Source organism: Gopherus evgoodei, chromosome 21, assembly GCF_007399415.2.
Source record: "Gopherus evgoodei ecotype Sinaloan lineage chromosome 21, rGopEvg1_v1.p, whole genome shotgun sequence".
Classification (NCBI taxonomy): Eukaryota; Metazoa; Chordata; order Testudines; family Testudinidae; genus Gopherus; species Gopherus evgoodei.
In genome coordinates this window covers 12,180,797-12,201,734 of record NC_044342.1, presented here as the reverse complement: position 1 = coordinate 12,201,734, position 20,938 = coordinate 12,180,797, and the positions used below count along the sequence as shown (strand labels likewise).

General features: G+C 49.9%; 1 pseudogene; it reads right to left on the bottom strand.

Annotated features, from left to right (window-relative positions):
* Nucleotides 1–213: 213 nt before the first annotated feature.
* Nucleotides 214–5,761, bottom strand: LOC115638262 (annotated as a pseudogene).
* Between the last annotated feature and the right edge of the window lie 15,177 nt (nucleotides 5,762–20,938).

Here is a 20,938-nt window from a genome sequence, read left to right as displayed (position 1 = left end):
AAAATCAAATCTTTCCATGCCTATCAATATATCAGAGACCTTCCTGAAGGCAGCCACTGCCACTTTCCAGTTTAACATTAATAATATAGTGCCTAGGTACTATAGTGATGAGCAGCAGTCTAAAACCTTAAGAAAGACTATTTGGACAACTCTGTTTCAAACAGGGATGTGAGGTCCATGGGCAATGTACTTCTCTCTTGGTGTGTGTCTTAGTTACTGCTTGAACAATCGCATCTGTCGCCTAATCCAGGGGACGAATTTAGTAAGCCGTGTGTATATCGCAGGTGGAGAACCGTTCACTCGTCCATAGGAGACAATGCCCTGGGGTACCCCGTTACACACCAGTGGACCCCCGGAATCCCCCTTCAAACACAAGAGAGAAACGAGGAGTATTAGAGGATAAATCAGCCCCCAAAATACTTGTGGTAATCTGACAGGAAGGAAAAGTCTGAGACTGACCAGAAGGAGGAATGGGACATGGGGCCTGGCCCCTCTAGGGTGTGCTATCTCTGATCCAGACCCAGGGCAGGGCACTGGCTGGCTCAGGGGTGGGGAAGGGGACACAAGGCCTTTCCTCTCTAGGGGGCCTGGCTCCCATCTGGCCCAAGGGCAGGGACTGGCAGAACTCAAGGGGGTGAAGAATGGGACACAGGTTCAGTCTTCTCTAGGGGCACCTGGTTCCAATCCAGCTCCAGGGCGGTTGCTGGCTGGCTCAGGAGGGCTGGGAATGGGACACTGGTCCTGTCCCCTCTAGTGGGTTCTGACTCCTATCTGTCTCCAGGGCAAGGACTGGCTGGCTCAGGGGGTGGGGAATGGGACACGGGGCTTTTCCCTTCTAGGGAGCCCTGGCTCCCCTCTGGCCCCAGGGCAGGGACTGGCAGGCTCAGGAGGGTGGGATGGCTATTTACCATGTAAGCCGATCCCCTCTGGAAGGGGCTCCCTGCACACAGCATGCTGGCGTGCTCATAGCCAGGATAAAACATGGTGCACGTGTTCTCATCCAGCACCTGCACCTCCACTTTGTGCAGAGTACTAGGGGGCACAATGGCATTCAGGCTAGTGAGCCCCCATCCGGCTACCACACACTTCTCATCCACTTTCAGGGTGGAATGAACTGAGGGCAACCTGAGCGGCTTCACCTCCTCCGTCACCTCCACCTTCTTCTCCAGCTACAATGGGGGGAGAGAAAGGGTTTGGGATCAGCCCAGCTGCTTGGCTGGGACATCAGTATGAAAACCTCCCCTTAGGACCCACTCTGGGACACTCAGGAAGGAGTTAGTCTGGGAACCAGCTGCCCCTCCAGCTCAAGCAGAGAAGGCTGTGAGGGGCCCGAGAGGGTGCAGGAGGAGCTAGGACTGAAGAGGGAAGAGCAGCGTGGAGGGGATGCAGCAGGGGATGGTAGGAGCAGCCCAGGGGATAGCGGGGACTGGAAGTGACTCCTGTGAGGGACTGAACCGGAAAGGTCGGCTGGTAGGAAGCTACACACCAGGACTAGCGGCACATAGAAGGAGCTAGACTGGATGAACACCCAGCCCGTACGATCTCTTTGAGCTAACGCAGGGGTAGGCAACCTATGGCACGTGTGCCAAAGGCAGCACGCGAGCTGATTTTCAGTGGCACTCACACTGCCCGGGTCCTGGCCACCAGTCCAGGGGGTTCTGCATTTTAATATAATTAATTTTAAATGAAGCTTCTTAAACATTTTTAAAACCTTATTTACTTTACATACAACAATAGTTTAGTTATATATTGTAGACTTATAGAAAGAGCCCTTCTAAAAAAGTTAAAATGTATCACTGGCATGCGAAACCTTAAATTAGAGTGAATAAATGAAGACTCGGAACACCAATTCTGATAGTTTGCTGACCTCTGAGCTAAGGTGAGGCTAATAGAAAGAGACGTCCCACCTCAGCGTAAAGACTCCAAGGGATGGAGAATCCATCACATCTCTAGCTCAATTGTTCCCATGGTTATTTCCCTCCCGTTACAAACCCGAGCCAGATTTCTAGCACAAATTCGTCTGGCATCAGCCCCTGGTCAGCCGGTCTAGTCCTGCCTAGGAAAGCGAGGTTGAAGAGCCTCCTATCCCCAGAAAGTCCTCCCCGTGGAGAGTCCTACAGCCTGGGGTCAAGTTCTCTTCTCCTCTACCGTACCCTCAGGAGATCGATCTCCTTGGTGCTCTATCTGCCAGGCCGCTTCTCCAGATCTTGGACTGTTCTTGGAGCTCGTTCCAATTTGCCAATGTGCTGTGTAAGGTGAGGATGCCAGAGCTGGCCACAGCTCCAGTCATGGTCTCCCCACGGCTGTATCCTGAGGGGACCCCACCTCCCTGCTTCTACTCGCTATCCCAAGGACGGCGTCTGCCCGCTTAGCTCCAGCCTTGTGCTGGGCTGGTTTCCACCATGACCCCGAAGTCCCTTCCAGAATCGCTGCTGTGCAGGATATATCCCTCATCCTGTCAGTGTGGGCGACACTTAGCGTCCCCAGAGAGGCACCCTCACATTGCAGCTGTCTGCATCAAACCCAGGGTGGGGCTCTTGGTACCTGTAGAAGCATGAGGTCGTTGGTGAAGGGGTCCTTGGTGAATTCTGGGTGGGAGACGATGCGTCATACACGCAGGCGCTGCTGGGTTTCCTCCAGCTCGTGGACATTGTGGGCTCCGAGGATGACTGTGATGTTGCTGATAAATGGGGAATAAATTGCCACTAAGGAGGAAGGAGACTGACCCGGCTGGGAGCTGTGGGGACACCTGGGTTCCTTTCCCTGTCCCAGTCTCTCCCAGCTTGGCAGCTCAGAGCTGTGGGGCCCCCTAGGGGTGAGGGGCCTACCCTGCCGTCCTGGATGCCTGGGTTCCAGTCCCTGTCCAAGCCTCTTCCCACTTGAGCTGGGAGTTGTGGGGCCCCCTAGGGGTGAGGGCCCTTTATTGCTGTCCTAGGTGCCTGGGTCCCATTCCCTGTCCCCACTGAGACTGGGAGCCGTGGGGCCTCCTAGGGGTGAGGGCCCTGCACTGCCACCCTGTTCCTAGTCCGTATCCTGATCTCTCCTTCCTGAAATCTGGGAACTGAGAGCTCTAGGGCCATCTGGGGTGCCACCCCATAGGCCTGGGTCTGATTCCCTGTTCCCGCTTACCCTGCAATACAGCTGCAGTGAGCAGCCGTCAGGACAAAGTCATTCTTCACCAACAGCCCTCCGCACGTCTCTGTGTTCACCAGGCCCATGCTCACCTCCAGGTAGGCCATTAGGGTCTGGAGTGTGGCAAGGATACATTCCCACCGATGATCTGCCCTGGAAGAGCAACCCCCACCCCAGCAAGAGTTAGTGGAGAAGGGGGGTTGGCTTGCCATGACCAGGCTGGTGTCTGAGTCCCCGCTGCGCTCTTCTGGACACAATCAGACCTGCTGAGCCGTGTGTCATACACCCTTTACTGCATGCCAGCGAGGGAGATGAAGCCAGGTGTGGGGGGAGTGTGACATACCCTGTGTGCAATGCAGACGAATGAGTAGCTGTGCCACCCCTGCCCTCTAAGTGGGGTGCCTTTTGCAATGCCTTGCTTCTGACAGCCTCCAGTCTGGGCTCTTCACAAACAGCCTTCAGGTTTAAGTCACTCCCAGCTGTGTCTGTGTGCTGCTGCCAGCCAGCCAGCCACACCTTATCTCTTCTCAGCCATGGGTATGCTGCAAAGTGACCCCAACACTGCCCCAGTCTGAGATTTCCCTGCAGAAATGTCCTGTACCACCCAGCCCCCTCCGGGCAGTACCAATTATATAAAGTCTGTTGGTTTATTAATAGAAGTGACATGCACAAATCCCATTGCCCCAAGTGGAGTTTCCCAGACACTTCAATTCCAAACACTGGATCAGATAAAACAATAAACCAAGTTCATTAACTACCCAGAGAGAGATTTCAAGGGAGTCCGAGTCATGAAGCATAAAGGTCAGGAACGGTTACAAGAACAGCAAAGCTCAAACGCAATTGGTGCCTAACTTAACAAACTAGGTTAAATTCAAAGCCAAGGTTTTCTCACCATGTGCTCTCAATAGTCTTACTGGCCAAACTTCTTAGGTCAGGACCATGAAGTCAATGGAGGGACAGAAAGAGGGGAGCTGGGAGCAGTGTGACAGGCTGTCTCTGTGCACAGGAACTCCAGGCTGTTTCTTTGCTAAGATGTAGATTTCCCCCCCTCCCCCGCCACTTTCCTGCAAAAGAATGGCCACTTAGCAGCTGATGGCCCATCAGTCTTGTGTACACCTGGTTTCTTTCTAGTTTGGCCATGTGTTTTAGTAACACCAGAGAGAGTAATCTTGTAATTTTAATGTTACCACCACACATATTTAACTAGGACAATAATAAGCAGCAAATTATGCGTTTTCAGATGATACCTCACAAGGCATGCTGCGTACAGAGATTACTACAATAGTGGACACAGGGTTATATTCTGTGATAGAGCAAGCGAGAGAGAGAGACAGACAGACAGACACACAGACAGACAGACAGATGGGTGTCTTTGGGATGGATAAGTATGCACCTGTCTGTGTTACTATATGACAGACAGATGGGGTGCGTATGGGGATGGATCTTCAGGGCATCTCACATGCTAGGGGCCGATATGTTTGTCATGGTGGCTGAGTGACCCTGCCCTATAGGAGCAGATGTGCCCTCGGCGGGCACCCCTCGCCCACAGCTTCTTTCGGCAGCTCTGCACTGATGCCAACCAGGTCCCAGATAATTGAATGTTGGGAACCATTAAGAAAAGGATAGACAATAAGAGAGAAATATCATATTTCCTCTATATAAATTCATGATACGCCCACATCTTAAATATCGCATGCAGAGCTAGTCGCACCATCACAAAAAAGATATATTGGAATTGGAAAAGGTTCAGAAAAGGGCAAGAAAAATGATCAGGGGTATGGAACAGCTTCCCTATGAGGAGAGATTAATAAGACTGGGACTTTTCAGCTTGGAAAAGAGACGACTAAGGGGGAATATGATAGAGGTCTATAAAATCATGACTGGTGTGGAGAAAGTAAATAGGGAAGTGTTATTTACTCCTTCTCATAACACAAGAACTAGGGGTCGTCAAATGAAATTAATGGACAGCAGGTTTAAAACAAACAAAAGGAAGTATTTTTTCACACACTGCACAGTCAGCCTGCGGAACTCATTGCCAGTTGTGAAGGCAAAGACTGGAACAGGGTTCAAAAAAGAACTAGATAAGTTCCTGGATGATATGTCCATCAATGAGTATTAGCAAGGATGAGCAGGGATGGTGTCCCCAGCTTCTGTTTGCCACAAACTGGGAATGGGCGACAGGGGATGGATTACTTGATGATTCCCTGTTCTGTTCATTCCCTCTGGGGCACCTGGCATTGGCCACTGTCAGAACACAGGATACTGGGCTGGACAGACCTTTGATTTGATTCAGTTTGGCCATTCTTATATCCCCCTGCTGGCCCCAGATAAAGGATCCCCCTCCCCCCTTCCCCAGCTGCCCCCAGTCCTCCTGCACCCCACATGGATGGCCCGTCTGCACCCCACCCCAGGGCCATGTGGTGCCCTGGATGTCCTGTGGAGCTCCCGTGTTTTGAGTGCCAGGGAAGAGGCCTAACCTCAGGGGACCTCACCCTTCTGGGGAACAGCTGTGCCCTGATGAGCTCCCCATATAGCTGGGGTCACCATTCCCTCGCCCCCAGCAATCACCAGCTTGAGCCCTGAGTGGCAAGAGGACGGCTGCAGGGAGCAGGAGCAGGAGCAGCAACATTGTCAGCAGTGGATCAGGGAAGGGGAGTCTGATGCAGCCCCTGGGGTCTTATAGCCACAGCTGGGGTGGGGACAGGAAACCTCAGGGTCAGACAGCTGCTGGATAGGTCTCTGGAGGCACTGCTGAGCGGGCGGGGGAAAGGGCCGGGCCTGGCTCAGTCACGTCCTCACCACAGCTGGGCAACATCCGGGGATGCTCAGCACCTGGAGCCCTGCAGCCTCTGGCAACAGGCACATCTGGGCACATGTGGAGACACATCCGGAACTGGGCTGGGGGAGGAGAGTTACCTGCTAATACTAGAGTCTCAGCTGTCCCCCACCCCTCCCCAGCTAGGTACTGTGGTGGTGGAGGCTGTGGTTAACCCTGTCTCATCTCAGCTGCTGATGGGAACTTGGCCCTTTGATCTTTTGCAGATGACTAAGATCAAAGACACCCCTGCATTGCAGGGTCTGTGAGAGCAATGTTTCTGAGAATGCACTTGATAAGGCTGGGAGACTGATGTTTGTGATTCTCAGCCACCCCCTGAACCAGCCAGTCCCCCGCCTGTGGCTGGATCAGAGCAGCGCACCCTAGAGGGGAAAAGCCCTGGGCCCCATCCCCCTCCCCCCAAGCCAGTGGGCCAGATCCCCAGCTGGAGTCAAGCAGCTAGAGCTCTGCTGGAGTCAATGTGGCCAGGGCTCCAGCTGGGGTCCATCGACTTAGCAGTGCAATAACATGCAGTATAACTGACAGCGCTTAGGGCTCTTGCCTCCCAGATAGTGAGCAAACCTCAGGGCATTTGTTCCACATTAGGAGGCAGACTCTGTTTAACAGCAGTGCCCTGGAGAAAGAGAAGGAAACGCTGTGAAGGGGAAAAGGTGTTTATCTCGCTGCTGCAGAGATGTTCGTGGAACCGGAGGAATAACATCCAGACAGGACTGATCATTTCTTCTGCCCCCACTCTAGTCTGCAGCACACTTTAGGAAAGCTGTGGATAAAATGGAAAGAGTCTAGAGGAGAGGAACAAAAATTATCAAAGGGTTAGAAAACCTGACCTGTGCTCTGAGGGAAGGTTAAAAAAAATGGGCGTGTTTAAGTCTTGAGAAAAGACACTGGAGCGGGATCCAATTGTCATGGAGTATGGGGGAATCAGGCCCTGCACCCCTCTTCCTGGGACTCACAGTGACTCTCAGCCAGCCAGTAAAACAGAAGCTTTATTGGACAACAGGAATGCAGGTTACAGCAGAGCTTGTAGGCACAACCAGGACCCCTCAATCTGGTCCTTCTGGGGGTTCAGGGTGCTTGGATCCCAGCTTGGGATTCCCTGAGTTCCCCCACTCAGCCCCAAAACCGAAACTGCCCAAACCCTCTCTAGCAGGCTCCCTCCTTTGTCCAGCTTCCCGGGCAAAAGTGTTGATCTCCCCTCTCCCTTGCCTGGCTCAGGTTACAAACTCAAGTCCTGTCCCTCACCTAAAGTCACCCCCTACTCTCCCATCCCCCACACAGACAGTTCCTACTCCATCACACCGATACTAATCTGCAAATCTGTTAAGGGCTGTTCTAAAGAGGACGGGGCAGAACAAGAAGCAATGGGCTTAATCTGCAGCAAGGGAGATTTAGGTGAGATATTAGGAAAGTCTTTCTAACTCTTGAGGTAGTTAAGCTCTGGAACAAGCTCCGAAGGGAGGTTGCAGAATCCTCATCATTGGAGGTTTTTAAGGACAAGTTGGACAAAGAGCTGGCAGGGATGATGTAGCTTTGCTTTGTCCTGCCTCAGTGCAGGGGCTGGACTTCATGATTTCTGGAGGCCCTTTCCCGCCATGTTTCTATGTCCCACTGAACATGCTGGGGAGAAAGCCACTCCTGGGGCAAGGCACGGCCCACAGCTGGTGCTATGGTATGCACAGCTGGGGCCATGCACACCTGCCGCCAGGCCTGTCTAGAGCCGAGCTCCCTCCCCCACGCTGGCTTGCTGCTTAATGTGGCTAAAACCTCCAGCCCACCTGAGTCATCAGCCCTTTGGCTCCCTGACAAGAGGGGAAGGGGGTGGGGGCTGGAGATGCAGACAGAGGTTTACGGAGAGTGATTGAGCAGGGGGCTGAGTGCACGGATTCCAGGCCTCAGCTGAGACGCTGCAGCATAAACTGAGCTTTTGTTCTCATGGTCTGATCTCTCTGAGCTGGCCAGCCTCCTGCCCTGGGGCAGATTGGAGCTGATGCTTCCTAGAGGGGAAAAGTCCTGTGCCCCATCCCTAGACCCCTGAGCCAGCCGCCCAGTCTGGGGCCAGATCAGGGCCTGCACCCACAGAGGGGAAAAGCCCTGTGCCCCGTTCTCCAACCCTGCTGCCGGCAAAGGCAGGTGAATACAGAGCGGCTGGGACCCAGTGAGTTATTTTTCCCCCTGCCTGAGCTAGGGGCAGCTGGGATGGTAGCGTTTAGCCTCGGAACGGCTAGGCTCCCCTGTCTGGGTGACAAGAGGAAGGGAGGGAATTAAAGACACCTGGGGCGATATTTCATGGAGCTGGTCTGGACCCCAGAGGACACCGGCTGGCAGGTGACAGTAACGAGGGAAGAGGGCGGCAGGCAGGGAGAGGAATGTCCGCCCCGTCTCAAGATCTTCTTCAAGCCCCCGGACCACAGAGCTCAGCTGTTACACTCAGGAGCTCATGCTGGCAAGAGCAGATGGACAGATAGTATCTGCAGCAGCGGGATGGTGTAGACGTGTCCCTGCTGCCCACAGCCAAGGCGGGGAATCCTGCTGGCCGGCATTGGGGCTAATTCTGCGTTTTCAGAGGATACCTCACCAGGCGTCCTGCATACAAGGATTATTACAATAGTGTGGGGGGTGCAGACACTGGGGTCCGTTCTGTCACAGCGGGTCTGGGGATTGACAACGCTGGGTCATATCAACCATGTTTTGAAGTCCCCTCATATGTGGCTGTTGTCTCCTCAGATCCATTCAACCAGCACTAATGCCATTGAGCTATCTTCTACCTGGAACCAGAGGATGAGAGACACGAAGGCAATGGGGCCAAAATCAGCTGGGGTGTAAACACCATCAGGGTTAGTGCAGGGTTTTGGCCACTGTGGTGCCTCCGTTTCCTAGGTCTGAAATAAGTCAGCCTTGGTCACGTTCACTGCCACACAGGTGAGACGCCAGGGCTGCGGAGATGCCCCATTGCACTCACGGACTGGCAAGATGCAGAGCACAGGCTTGCTCCAAGTCAGCTCAAGGCATGCCACACTGCAGATGTGCACAGCTCCAGGGGTGCACAGTTCCAGATGTGCAGAGCCACAAAGTTGATGTTTCCAGCTGTGCATGTCTCTGTGTGTGGGGAGGATATAGTCCAGAACTGCTCCCAGAGCTCAGCTTTAGACAGACCTGGCTGCAGGTGTCCATGGCTCCAGCTGTGCATTGCACCAGCTGGGCATCATCCTCTAGTGGGCGGTGGCCAAAGAATGGCTACTTAACCAGGCCACTTGATTTTGTTGGCACCTGACTGAGGTGTGGATTTTCCTTTTGTCTCTGAGGAACTGGTTTGTGGCTGTTGTTCCCCAGAGTTGGAACATGTCTTAGTAACCCTATGCACAGGAATCTTATAACTTTGCATGCAATGTAGCCACACATATATAACTAGGACCATAATGATCAGGAAATTATGAGTTTACAAATGATATCTCGCCAGGCATACTTTGTATGAAATGTATCATAGTCCTGTAAACGGGGTGAATCTAGAGGTACAGATTGTCACAAACTCTGACTGAGCCTGATTATCTGCTGCCCGGGGAACCCCACAGTAACTGGGTCTAATCAGAAACCTGCACATCAAACAGCTTACTTTTGGGAACTATGGTTTAGTTAAAGTTGCTATTTTCACCATCCCTACCAAGTTTTAGCTCAAGACATAATATTTTCCTAAACTTTTCTAATTTTCCTCTAGTTCAATGAGGCGTGAATTCAGGGCACTCTCATGACCTGTGTTATACAGGAGATCAGAGGAGATGATCACAGGGGCCCCTTCACACTTTCATATCTATAAAGAACACGTGAATCTCACCTTTCTTTGTTTTTTAAAGTGGAAGGTTTAGTTCTTGTGGTTGCACAGCAGAGGTGGAAACATTAACAATTACAAACCCCTGAAGTCAGGTCAAAAGTCCCCCATGTTCAGTGCTATTAACAATCTCTGGATTTTTGAGTCAGTCTGTGACTTTGGAAGGCCCAGCTCAGAATATCTGACCGTTTGAGGCCAATGGACTCGTCCACTTCAGGTATCGACCAGCAAATGATTTCAGATCACCTGCCTCTCTGCTCCAGCCTGGGTCAGTTCAAGGCTGGTTCATCTCCACTTGTTCTTGGGCCAACGCCGGCCTTCAGCTTCAATAGCTTTCTAGAGCTTCCCCCTCATACCCCTCCGGATGTGTCTAGAGCTTCCCAGATCCTCTCCCAACCTGCCTGTTAGGTCAGACAAGTCCATCTCCCTCTGTCCCCTCTTCCAGGGGCTTTACAGAGAGCAACTCAGTACAGGGCTGCGCACGCGGACTCCAGGCCTAGCTGAGACGCTGCAGCATAAACAGAGCTTTTGTTTCTGTCACGGCTGAGTCCTCACTCTGGCACTTTGAGTGCAGATGGTGGAGGCCCAGAAGGATTCTAAAATTTAATACTCGCTACTCCAGGCTTCTATTAAGCTCCCAAGGTTACAGCTTCTCTCTGACCTTGGATTGGTAGATGCTGCCACCACCCAAGTGCAGAACCCCTTTGAAAGCCCAGGAAGGAGCACTTGGGAATTCCTTCCTGTGGGGTACCCTCAAGCCCTTTCACACATACGCCCACCAACTCCGCTGGGGGAGAGCTGAGAAAGAAAAAAAAGGAAATCAGTCACCAGCTAATTAAACAACAAACATCCAATTCTGTTCCTAAAAAAGTAAATATTATTTAAAAAGAAAGAAAGAAAGAAAATACATGTGGGGACTTAGGCATTAGCTAGATTAAAAAAAAAACACCAAAAAACTACAAGGTTAAGCACCGAGAATAGCTTTCTTGAGGTCCAGCTTAAAGGTTACAAGAAAAACAAAAAGCACCTGGGGTTAGCACAGAGGAATCCACCAGCCATAAAGAAATAAATGAGATAAACCTAATCACGTCTTCCTGAACATTTCCTGTTCTACTTAAATATCTGGGATTTTAAACGAGTAGTTTGTAGGTAAGATACTAGGCATCACCCTATCTGTGGACCATGCCTCGCCCCATGGCCAGCCTTCTCCCTGGCGTATTGAGTGGGGGATAGAATCATAGAAAGTAGGGCTCGAAGGAACCTTGAGAGGTCATCAAGCCTAGTCCTGGTGCTGAGGCAGGACCAAGTAATGCTAGACCACACCTGTCAAACCTGTTCTTAAAAACTTCCAACAATGGGGATTCCACCACTTCCCTTGGGAGCCTGTTCCAGATCTTAACTACCCTGAGAGTTAGAAAGTTTCCCCTAATATCTCACCTAAATCTCCCTTGCTGCAGATTAAGCCCATTGCGTCTTGGCCTGTCTTCAGTGGACATGGAGAACAATTGGTCACTGTTGTCTTTAGAACAGCCCTTCACAGATTTACAGTCTTGTATCAGGTCCCCCCTAAGTCATCTTTTCTCAAGATTAACCAGTCCAGGTTTTTTAACCTTCCCTCACAGGTCAGGTTTTCTAACTCTTTGATCGTTTTTGTTGCTCTCCTCTGGACTCTGATTTACCCACAGCTTTCCTAAAGTGTGCTGCAGAGGAGGGCAGAAGAAATGATCCACCAGTCCTGTCTGGCCATTATCTCTACAAACATCTCTGCAGCAGCGAGATAAACACCTTTCCACCTTCACAGCATTTCCTTCTCTTTCTTCAGGGCAATGCTGTTAAACAGAGTCTGCCTCCTAATGTGCCGTGAGGTTTGCTCACTTTTTGGGAGGCAGGACCCCTATGTGCTGTCAGTTATACTGCGTGTTATTGCATTGCTAGGTCCAATGGACCCCAGCTGGAGCCCTGGCCCCATTGACTCCAGCAGAGCTCGAGCCGATTGACTCCAACTGGGATCTGGCCCACTGGCTTGGGGGGAGGGGTGGAGACTAGGACCTGGGGCCTAGCATTTTGTCCCTTGTTCATGGCTGTTCCCCAGATTTGGGACATAAGAAGATAAGAATGGCCCTACTGGGTCAGACCAAAGGTCCATCTAGCCCAGTATCCTGTCTTCTGACAGTGGCCAATGGCAGATGCCCCAGAGGGAATGAACTGAACAGGTGATCATCAAAGGGACATGTCTTAGTAACCCCATACAGAGGAATCCTATAACTTTACATACAATATGGCCACACATATTTTACAAGGACCATAATGATCAGCAAAGTATGAGTATTCAAATAAAACCTCACCAGGCATACTTTGTATGAATCTATCATCGTCCTGTAAAAGGGGTGAATCCAGGGGTACAGACCGTCACAAGCCCTGACTGAGCCTGATTCTCCATTGCCTGGGGAATCCCACAGTAACCAGGTCTGATCAGAAACCTTCACATCAAACAATTTTATTTTGGGAACTGTGGCTTATTTTGTATGAGTTAGTGTCGAATTTGACAAAGTTTTTTGACTTTAAGTCAAAATGTTGCTTTGAAACGCAACCCTCTGAGACTTCCCCAAGAGCTTGTCACAAACAGTTTGACAAGGGTTATGTTGAATTCTCCATCCCTGCCAAGTTTTAAATCAAGACTGGATATTTTCCTAAAAGCTGTGCTCTGGTTCAACCAGAGGTGAATTCAAGGCACTCTCATGACTTGAGTTATGCAGGAGATCAGACAAGATGATAACATGACTTGGAATCTATAAATAATATGAGAATCTCACCTTTCTTTCTTTCTTTTGAAAGAGGAAGGTTTAGGCCTTGCGGTTGCAGAGAAGAAGTTGAAAGATTAATGATTACAAACTCCTGAAGTCAAGTCAAAATAGCCCTGTGTTTATAATTTTTAATAATCTTTGGATTTTTATACCAGCCTGTGATTCTGACCTCAGGGTGGGGAGCTGGCTGGCTCAGGGGAGTGGTAATGGGTTACATGGGTCTTTTCCCCTAGAGAAAGTGTCAGCTCCGATCCACTCCAGGGCGGGGGGCTTGCTGGTTTAGCGAGATCACACTATGGGAACAAAAGCTTCGTGTATGCTGCAGCATCTCAGCTGAGGCTTGGAATCCATGCACCCAGCCCTGTGCTCAGTCGTCCCCCACCCCGCCCACTGTCTGCATCTCCAGCTGCCTCCCTCTTCTCCTCACCTCAAGATGTCAAGGGCTGGAGGTATTGGCCACACTCAGCAGCAAGCCATTGTGGGGGTGGAAGAGTCCCATGAGCTGCAGAGCTCGGCTCTAGATAGGCCTGGCTGCCGGTGTGCATCGCCCTGCTGTGCCTTGCCCCAAACTGTGCATGGCATGGCCCTAGCCAGTGTTTTCTCCAGGTATTGAAATTAAGGGGGGTGTTCGAATTTACAGGGGTGGGTGTCACCGTGAGGGTGAAGGTGGGCTCTATGGCACCATAGTAAAAGCAGAAAAATGTTTCATGACCATTTTATTAGATCTAACTCACGTTTTAAAATCATCACACAAATTAAAGTTGGCTACTCAAGCCTTCTATGAAGCACTACGTCTACATGCTACTTGGTTTCTTGTTATAATTTTGCACAACTCTGTTAATGATCTTCTTGAATGGAACATGTTCATCTTTGGTGGCTTCTCCTGTGTCCGGTATTTCCGTTCCTTCAACTGATATGCTCATTAGTTCATTCACATGGTCAGGCGGAAGGCGACTTCTTTCAGAACACAAAATTCTATTCAGTGGTGAAAAACAACACTCAACTGTAGCTGTTGTGACTGGGAGTAGCAAGAGATGAATTCCTACTTCTTTCATCCCAGGAAACATAGCATAAAGATTGCGCTGAGCCACTAGTGATGATAAAAAAGAAGTTGAAGTCAAATCTTCATTCATTCATCGTATGATATTCCACTGTGTTCTAATTCTCTAGTCTATCCTGAGCAGATGGCAACCCCATTGCTGGTAGTGCCTCTCACAGGGGGAAGGGATAGCTCAGTGGTTTGAGCATTGGCCTCCTAAACCCAGGGCTCTGAGTTCAGTCCTTAAGAGGGCTGCTTAAGGGTGTGGGGCAAAAATCAGTACTCAGTCTTACTAGTGAGGAAAGGGGGTTGGACTAACCAGCCTTTCAAGGTCCCTTCCAGTTCTAAAAGATAAGTATAACTCCTATTATTAACTGTTGGTGTTTTATAGGACAGGGATTTGTAAAAGCTGCATAGAGATTGAGTAGAATCTAGAAGTTGCTGTTGTAAATTTTTAAGAATCAAGTCTGTGTACATTTTCAGTTGTCTTAACAAACACTTCTTGTCATCTTCACTTGAAGATCAGTATAAATGCCTTCATTGGTCAACTTCCGGACTGAAGTCTTTGCTTCTTCCAGTACTTTTTCAGTTGAGAGCTCTCTGATTGATCCAAATGTAGCTTCTATTGCTGGACAAAGATCTACTATTGTTGTAGCAGATGCCTGGATGGCATTGTTTAATGACTCAAGTGGTTTCAACAGTAGACTTACAAGAGAGAGAATGGCAATAGTCTTCTCTGAAGTACTAGCAAAAGTAATCCACCAACCTCACTACTTAGATCCATCCCATCTTGGTAGATAGTTTCCAAAGCCAGTAATAGGAGTAATTTTAAGACAACAGTCAAGGATCACTCGTGAGAAAGCCAGAGGGTTTTCCCAGGTTGCACTAATTTGAACTTCGGTTGCAATGTATCTTCTATATTTTCCAAGATATTCAGTCTTTTTTGACTTTGCTGGAAAAAGAATATAATGAAGACATTAAATTTATAGCTTTTAAAATGTCTTTTGAAGAGTCTGCAGCTTGTACTAGCGCTAGTTGGAGCACATGACCTCTGCAGTGTGTATAGGAGAGACTAGGGTTACACTTTTCTCTGGGCACAGCTTGTACTCCACCATGTCTTCCAGAGAAGTTTGCAGTTCCATCAAATGCACAAGCAGCCATCTGTTTGGGGTCCAATTGACAAGCATTTAACTCTTCTAAGACGTGGATTGTCACAAATGCAGCCGATGTGTCTTCTATAACTTGAACATCTAGAAGTGCATCTACTGGCCTACCACTGACATCAAGATAACATACGCAATGACTTAATATTGGATGCCTATTTGCATCGGGGCATTCATCAGCCATATATGCTATTTTTTTGAATGTGGTGAGACAGTTCTTCACTTTTTCAGCTGTTGAGTTTTTCACTGTTGCACCACATGCTTCTTGCCAGTCAGTTGAGTTTCTTGTAGAAAGATAGTGAGCATTTGCTGGGCTTGTTCGGAACCAGTGTTCAACTTCAGGATGAACAAGAGACAATGCACTTAACGTTGGCCTCCAGTTTGTAGTGTGTGGGATCTCTTGCTTAAATAGAAAGTAGGATGCCACAGTCATGTTTGTTTGCATGAAGTGTGTTGTGTCTCCAGCATTCTTAACAGCCTCATTAACACTCATCGGTGTTGTCCTTGGTTAGTGGAGACTCAGAGTTCAGAGGTGCTTTCATATGAGTTCACCTCCAAGGTGGGGAGTAAGAAGACTCCTTGCTCGTTCCTCCAGCTGCTCACTCCTCTCTCTCTCTGGCCATGGCTGTTCCTTGTGCCACCGTTCACTCCATCGCTCTATTGCCAATGGCCCTGCGCCGTCATCTTCAGCTGCCACCTGCCACTGTGACCGCTGCGAGTTGGTCTCTTGAGGTTCCACCAGCTCTCAGTGATTTCAGCTGAGCTCTCAGTGGGGGAACTCGCTGCTAGTACAGGCTCGGCTGTCTCTTCCACAGAAACATTGTCCCACAGCAGGACTAAGCACTTAGGCCTGATTGCCAGTGATTTTAGCTGTAGTGGTCACTTAACAGAACAAAAGACTCTCTATGGCGCCTAATCAGCTTTGTCTTTAAACAGTGGAGAGGGGCAGGTACAAATAGTGCTTGGGACTCAGGTAGACCATCAAACAAAACACCTGTCCCCACCCTCTCTCAATGCCCTCAATCAGCACAGGCTAAGTACAGTTCTGCTGCCCTTTACTCATACAATAAAAATAACAACATTTCATTCCCCGCCCCACCGCTTCCCATGCATTCAAGTAATTTGTAACCCAACCGCAGCCAAAGTCTATCACTTGGGCAGCACAGCTCTGTTTGCTGGATACCTAGGTAGATTAGGTGTGACTGTAAATACAATCTGGCCCTGAAGTCTTTCCCTGCAGCCCCAGCTCATCACTAGCTGTCAGGGAGAGTTCATTTAGACTTTGCTTACAAATCATCATTTGAAATTATTCGGTTTATAAATTCATAGATTCATAGACTTAAGGTCAGAAGGGACCATTATGGTCATCTAGTCTGACCTGCTGCACAACGCAGGCCATGGAATCTCACCCACCCACTCCTGGAACATACCCCTGACCTATGTCTGAGTTATTGAAGTCCTCAAATCGTGGTTTAAAGACCTCAAGGTGCAGAGAATCCTCCAGCAAGTGACCCATGCCCCAGGCTGCAGAGGAAGGCGAAAAACCTCCAGGGCCTCTGCCAATCTGCCCTGGAGGAAAATTCCTTCCTGACCCCAAATATGGCTATCAGCTAAACCCTGAGCATGTGGGCAAGACTCACCAGCCAGCACCCAGGAAAGAATTCTCTGTAGTAACTCAGATCCCACCCCATCTAACATCCCATCACAGACCATTGGGTATATTTATCTGCTAATAATCAAAGGTCAATTAATTGCCAAAATTAGGCTACCCCATTATACCATTCCCTCCATAACCAACATCACCGAAATGAATGCACTGACGTTGTTATAAAAAACAACAGCTGTATAAGGAAGTTAGTCTATGTTCATACTTTTCAAATCTATTATACATTTTCAGATACACATATTTTATCATATGCTTTATATGCTTTTAAAGTGTGTATTAATGTTTCAGTTTCAATTCACATGGCCAAACAATCACTAAATTGGCAACACTGCATGTAAATAGTTCACAAAATTGGGGAGAGGGGAGGTGTTGGGGAAATTCAGGGGGGATGTACACCCCCATAGGGGGGGTGTAGGGAAATCCCTAGCCCCAGCTTTGCATTGCCACAGCTGTGTGTCGTTCCAGCTGTGCAGCATTCCAGCTGTGCATGTTGTCACCCTAGATGTGGGCCAGTCCTTGCCCCATGGGCAGCCTTCTCCCCACATGCTGCAGGTGAGACACAAGCAGCCCCTATTCTCCTGTCTCAGAAGTGTCTGAGGGACCTCGCTGGACACCACATTCCCTCCCCACAGGCCTCTATGTGCTCTACCAGGCTTTCTGCGGGGCTCAGTCTCTCCATTTGCTACTACCAGGCAGGGTCTGTGCAGGCGGCGGCCCCAGCCTGGTTCCACTGGACCCAGCCCCACTAGTAGGTGCCAGGCTGTCCCATGCAGACCCAAAGGCTGGGTCTCACGTGCTTCTGAGCCAGCTGGGTGGAGGCAAAGCCCAGCCACTGACTTCTAGCTTTGGGGCGCCCACACACTCCTGGGGTCAGGCCTCCTGAGGACATAGGATGCCACCCTCCACCTGCCCAGCCTGTGAGACCAGTGCTGAGACCTCAGTGAGCACCTCCCGTCCCTTTTTGGGAGCTGCCTTCCCCAGCTTCCAGCAGGGGCCTTGCCCCATGTGCCAGATAGAGGGATTCAGACTGGAGCAGGGTGGGGAAGGGCTGGTAGGATGCCCAGTGGTGGAGACCCCATCCTGGAGGAGGAGACGAAAGGAGCTGGGCTTGTTTGGCCTAACACGTATCCTAGGAGGGGATCTGGAAGGCTCTAGACACATTGGGGTGGGGGGATAGGGAAGACTCCGGAAAGCAATTGAAGCTGAGGATGGCGTTGCCCCAAGAACAAGTGGGGATGGACTTGCCAGGAATCGACCCAGGCTGGAGCTGAGAGGCGGGTGATCTGAAATCATTTGCTGTTCAACATTTGGGGTGGATGAGTCCATTGGCCTCAAATGGTCAAAAATCCTGAGCTGGCCCCCCCAGAGTCTCAGACTGGCTTAAAAATCTACAGATTGTTAAAAATACTGAACATGGAGGTCTTTTGACCTGACTTCAAGGGTTTGTAATGCTTAATGTTTCCGCCTCTGCTCTGCAACCACAAGAACTAAACCTTCCTCTTTAAAAAATAAAGGTGAAATTCACACATTATTTATTGATATGAAGGTGTGAAGGGGCCCTTGTGATCATCTCCACTGATCTCCTGTATAACCCAGGTCATAAGAGTGCCTCGAATTCACTCCTGGTTGAACCAGAGTAGAGCTTTTAGGAAAATATCCAGTCTTAAGTTAAACTTGACAGGGACAATGAATCCACCAGGACACTTGGTAAGTTTTCCCAGTGGTTAATTACCCTCAGTGCTAAAAATTTACACCTGATCATGCGACTTCAGGATCTGGTGTTTTCAGGGGAAAAAAGCAGCTACACCACCCCTCCTTTGCTGAAATATTGACGAGAGGGTCGGACACAGAGATAATGTACCTGCCTGGGCATCTCAACATCACAGAAATGTCAAACTATCTGTGACAAGTTGTCAGGGGCTGGGTTTCAAAGCAACATTTTGACTTAAAATCGAAAAACTTTGTCAAAATCAACATTAGCACATTGAAAATTTTAGTTTAGTCAAAGTCACTGTTTCCAAAAGGAAGTTGTTCTATGTGAACTTTTCTGATCAGACCGGTTACTGTGGAGTCCCTGGACAGTTCTTGTCTGGGCTTGTGACAGTCTGTAACCCTATGTTCACCCTTTCTACAGATCTATGATAAATTATGTACAAAGTGTGCCTTGTGAGGTATCATTTGAAAAACAATAATTTGCTGATCATTATGGTCCAGGTAAAATAAGGGTGGCAATGTTGTATGTAAAGTTATAAGATTCACCTGTATGGTGTTATTAAGGCTTTGTGTATACAGTTTTGTCAACAAAAGGCAGCTTTTCCCAATGAAACAGTGGAGGTGTGCACACTATAATGCTACTTTTGCAGACAAAAATCTCCTGTTTTGGTGACAAAATAAAACCACTTTGATGAGAAATGTAGAGATTTCTGAGCCAAATGTTATCGACAAAGTGTCAGTGTAGACACTATGCTTGGTTTGTCACTGTAAATAGCCTCCAGGAGTTATCCAACAATGGCCATCCTCATAGGCGGCGAGTTCTATGGCCTGTGGTGCCTGGGCACCAGGAATATTCCTGGCCTGGGGCCCAGCTCCCCTTGTGCGTCCCCTATGCAATTTAAAATGGCCTGGGGCGCCCACCTACCACAAGCAGTGCAGCAGAGGTGAGCAGCTTTCTGCCTGCTCGGTCCATGTGGCCCCTGGGCGAGGTGGGTCTGTCTCCCATCCCAAGCACCCATGCAGCCAATAGGAAGCTGCGTGGGTGGTGCCTGGGGGTAGTGGCATATGAAGGCCCCCCCCCAGCCCATCCTGCCTAGGAGTCCTAGGTAAGCGCCGCACCCCCTTACCCCCTCCCAGAGCTTGCACCCCCACTCCTTTCCCATGCACCCCCTACCGCCCCCAAACTCACTCCCAGAGCCTGGACCCCCTCCCTCCGCACCTCCTCCTGTCCCCAAACTCCCTCACAGAGCATGCATCCCCATCCTAGCCTAGAGCTTGCACCCCTCACTCCCTCCTGCACCCCCACCCCCTACCCCAGCCTGCACTCAGCACCCAAACTCCCTCCCAGAGCCTGCACCCTTCCTGCATCCCAATTCCCTGCCCCAACTCATGGTCTGCACCCTAAACTTCCTCCCCCCACCAAAACTCCCTCCCAGAGCCGTAGGCGGGTGGGAGGGTGGAGTTTGGGGGGTTGGGTTCTGGGCATCACCAAAATTTCTATAAACCTGCAGCTCCTGCTCATCCTGACTGCTCTGGTCAGCAGTTTGGACTCTGCTGTCTTGCTGCCAGGTAAGCAAGGATCCACTCCCTTCCCTCTTTAAAACCCCATGAATTCCTGTTTGCGCGGTGTAGAAACCTCACATGACATTTTCCCAGCTGACCGTGGCAACTCTACGTGGCAAATGCTCTCCCACTTGGACCACTGCGGAGCTGTTGCATATGCTGAGTATATGGGGAGAGGAGGCTGTGCAGTCCCAGCTGTGCTCCAGCCTTAGGAACTTCAATACCTACGGGCAGATTTCTCATGGCTTGTATGATAAGGGCTACTAATGGGACATGGTGCAGTGCCGAGCGAAGATAAAGGAGCTGAGGCAGGCACAGCAGAAGGCAAGAGAAGCAAATTTTCACTCCTGCACTTCACTGATGACCTGTGACCATTCTTGGTGGCGATCCCACCTCCACCACTAAGAGTCTTGTGGACATTTGGGCAGGGCTGAGTGCAGTTGACAGTGGACCTAACCCCAAGGACAAAGTTGTGGACAAGGAGGTGGAGTTGGACGATGACATGGAGCCCCTGGCAGGATCGTCCGGTGTGGCAGTGAGTCGGAAACTGTTGTCCAGTCCAGAGGTGTCTAGTCAGTCCCAGCAGCCCCACTCCAGTGAGCAAGAATCAGGAGAGGAGACCCCTAGGAAGTTATCTTTTTTTAGTTGATCCTGCCCAGTTATATGACATCCAGCTTTCCTTTCCTCTGTATAGTCTAGAAGGGATAGAAATGTACAAGACTAGCTGTGTTTACATGTGCTCCAAATTACCCTGTGCAGCAAAGCAGTGTGACAGCACAGTGTGCTGATGCACACCAAGATTTCATGGGAAGCCTCCAAAGAGATTTCTAGGAAACTTTCCTGCAGGTACTTGGCAATCCCCTGCTAAAGGTTCTCTTGGCAGGGCTGCTTTGTGCCTTCCTCCATTGTAGGAAACTTTCCCTCACCCCTCAGTAATCACTTGTGCATGGACCAAAGGGGCACACAGGAGAGCAGCATAGGTCCTGGGTCTGAAGCCTTACGTATGCAGTAGATTCATAGATTCATAGACTCTAGGACTGGAAGGGACCTCGAGAGGTCTTCGAGTCCAGTCCCCTGCCCTCATAGCAGGACCAAATACTGTCTAGACCATCCCTGATAGACATTTATCTAACCTACTCTTAAATATCTCCTGAGATGGAGATTCCACAACTTCCCTAGGCAATTTATTCCAGTGTTTA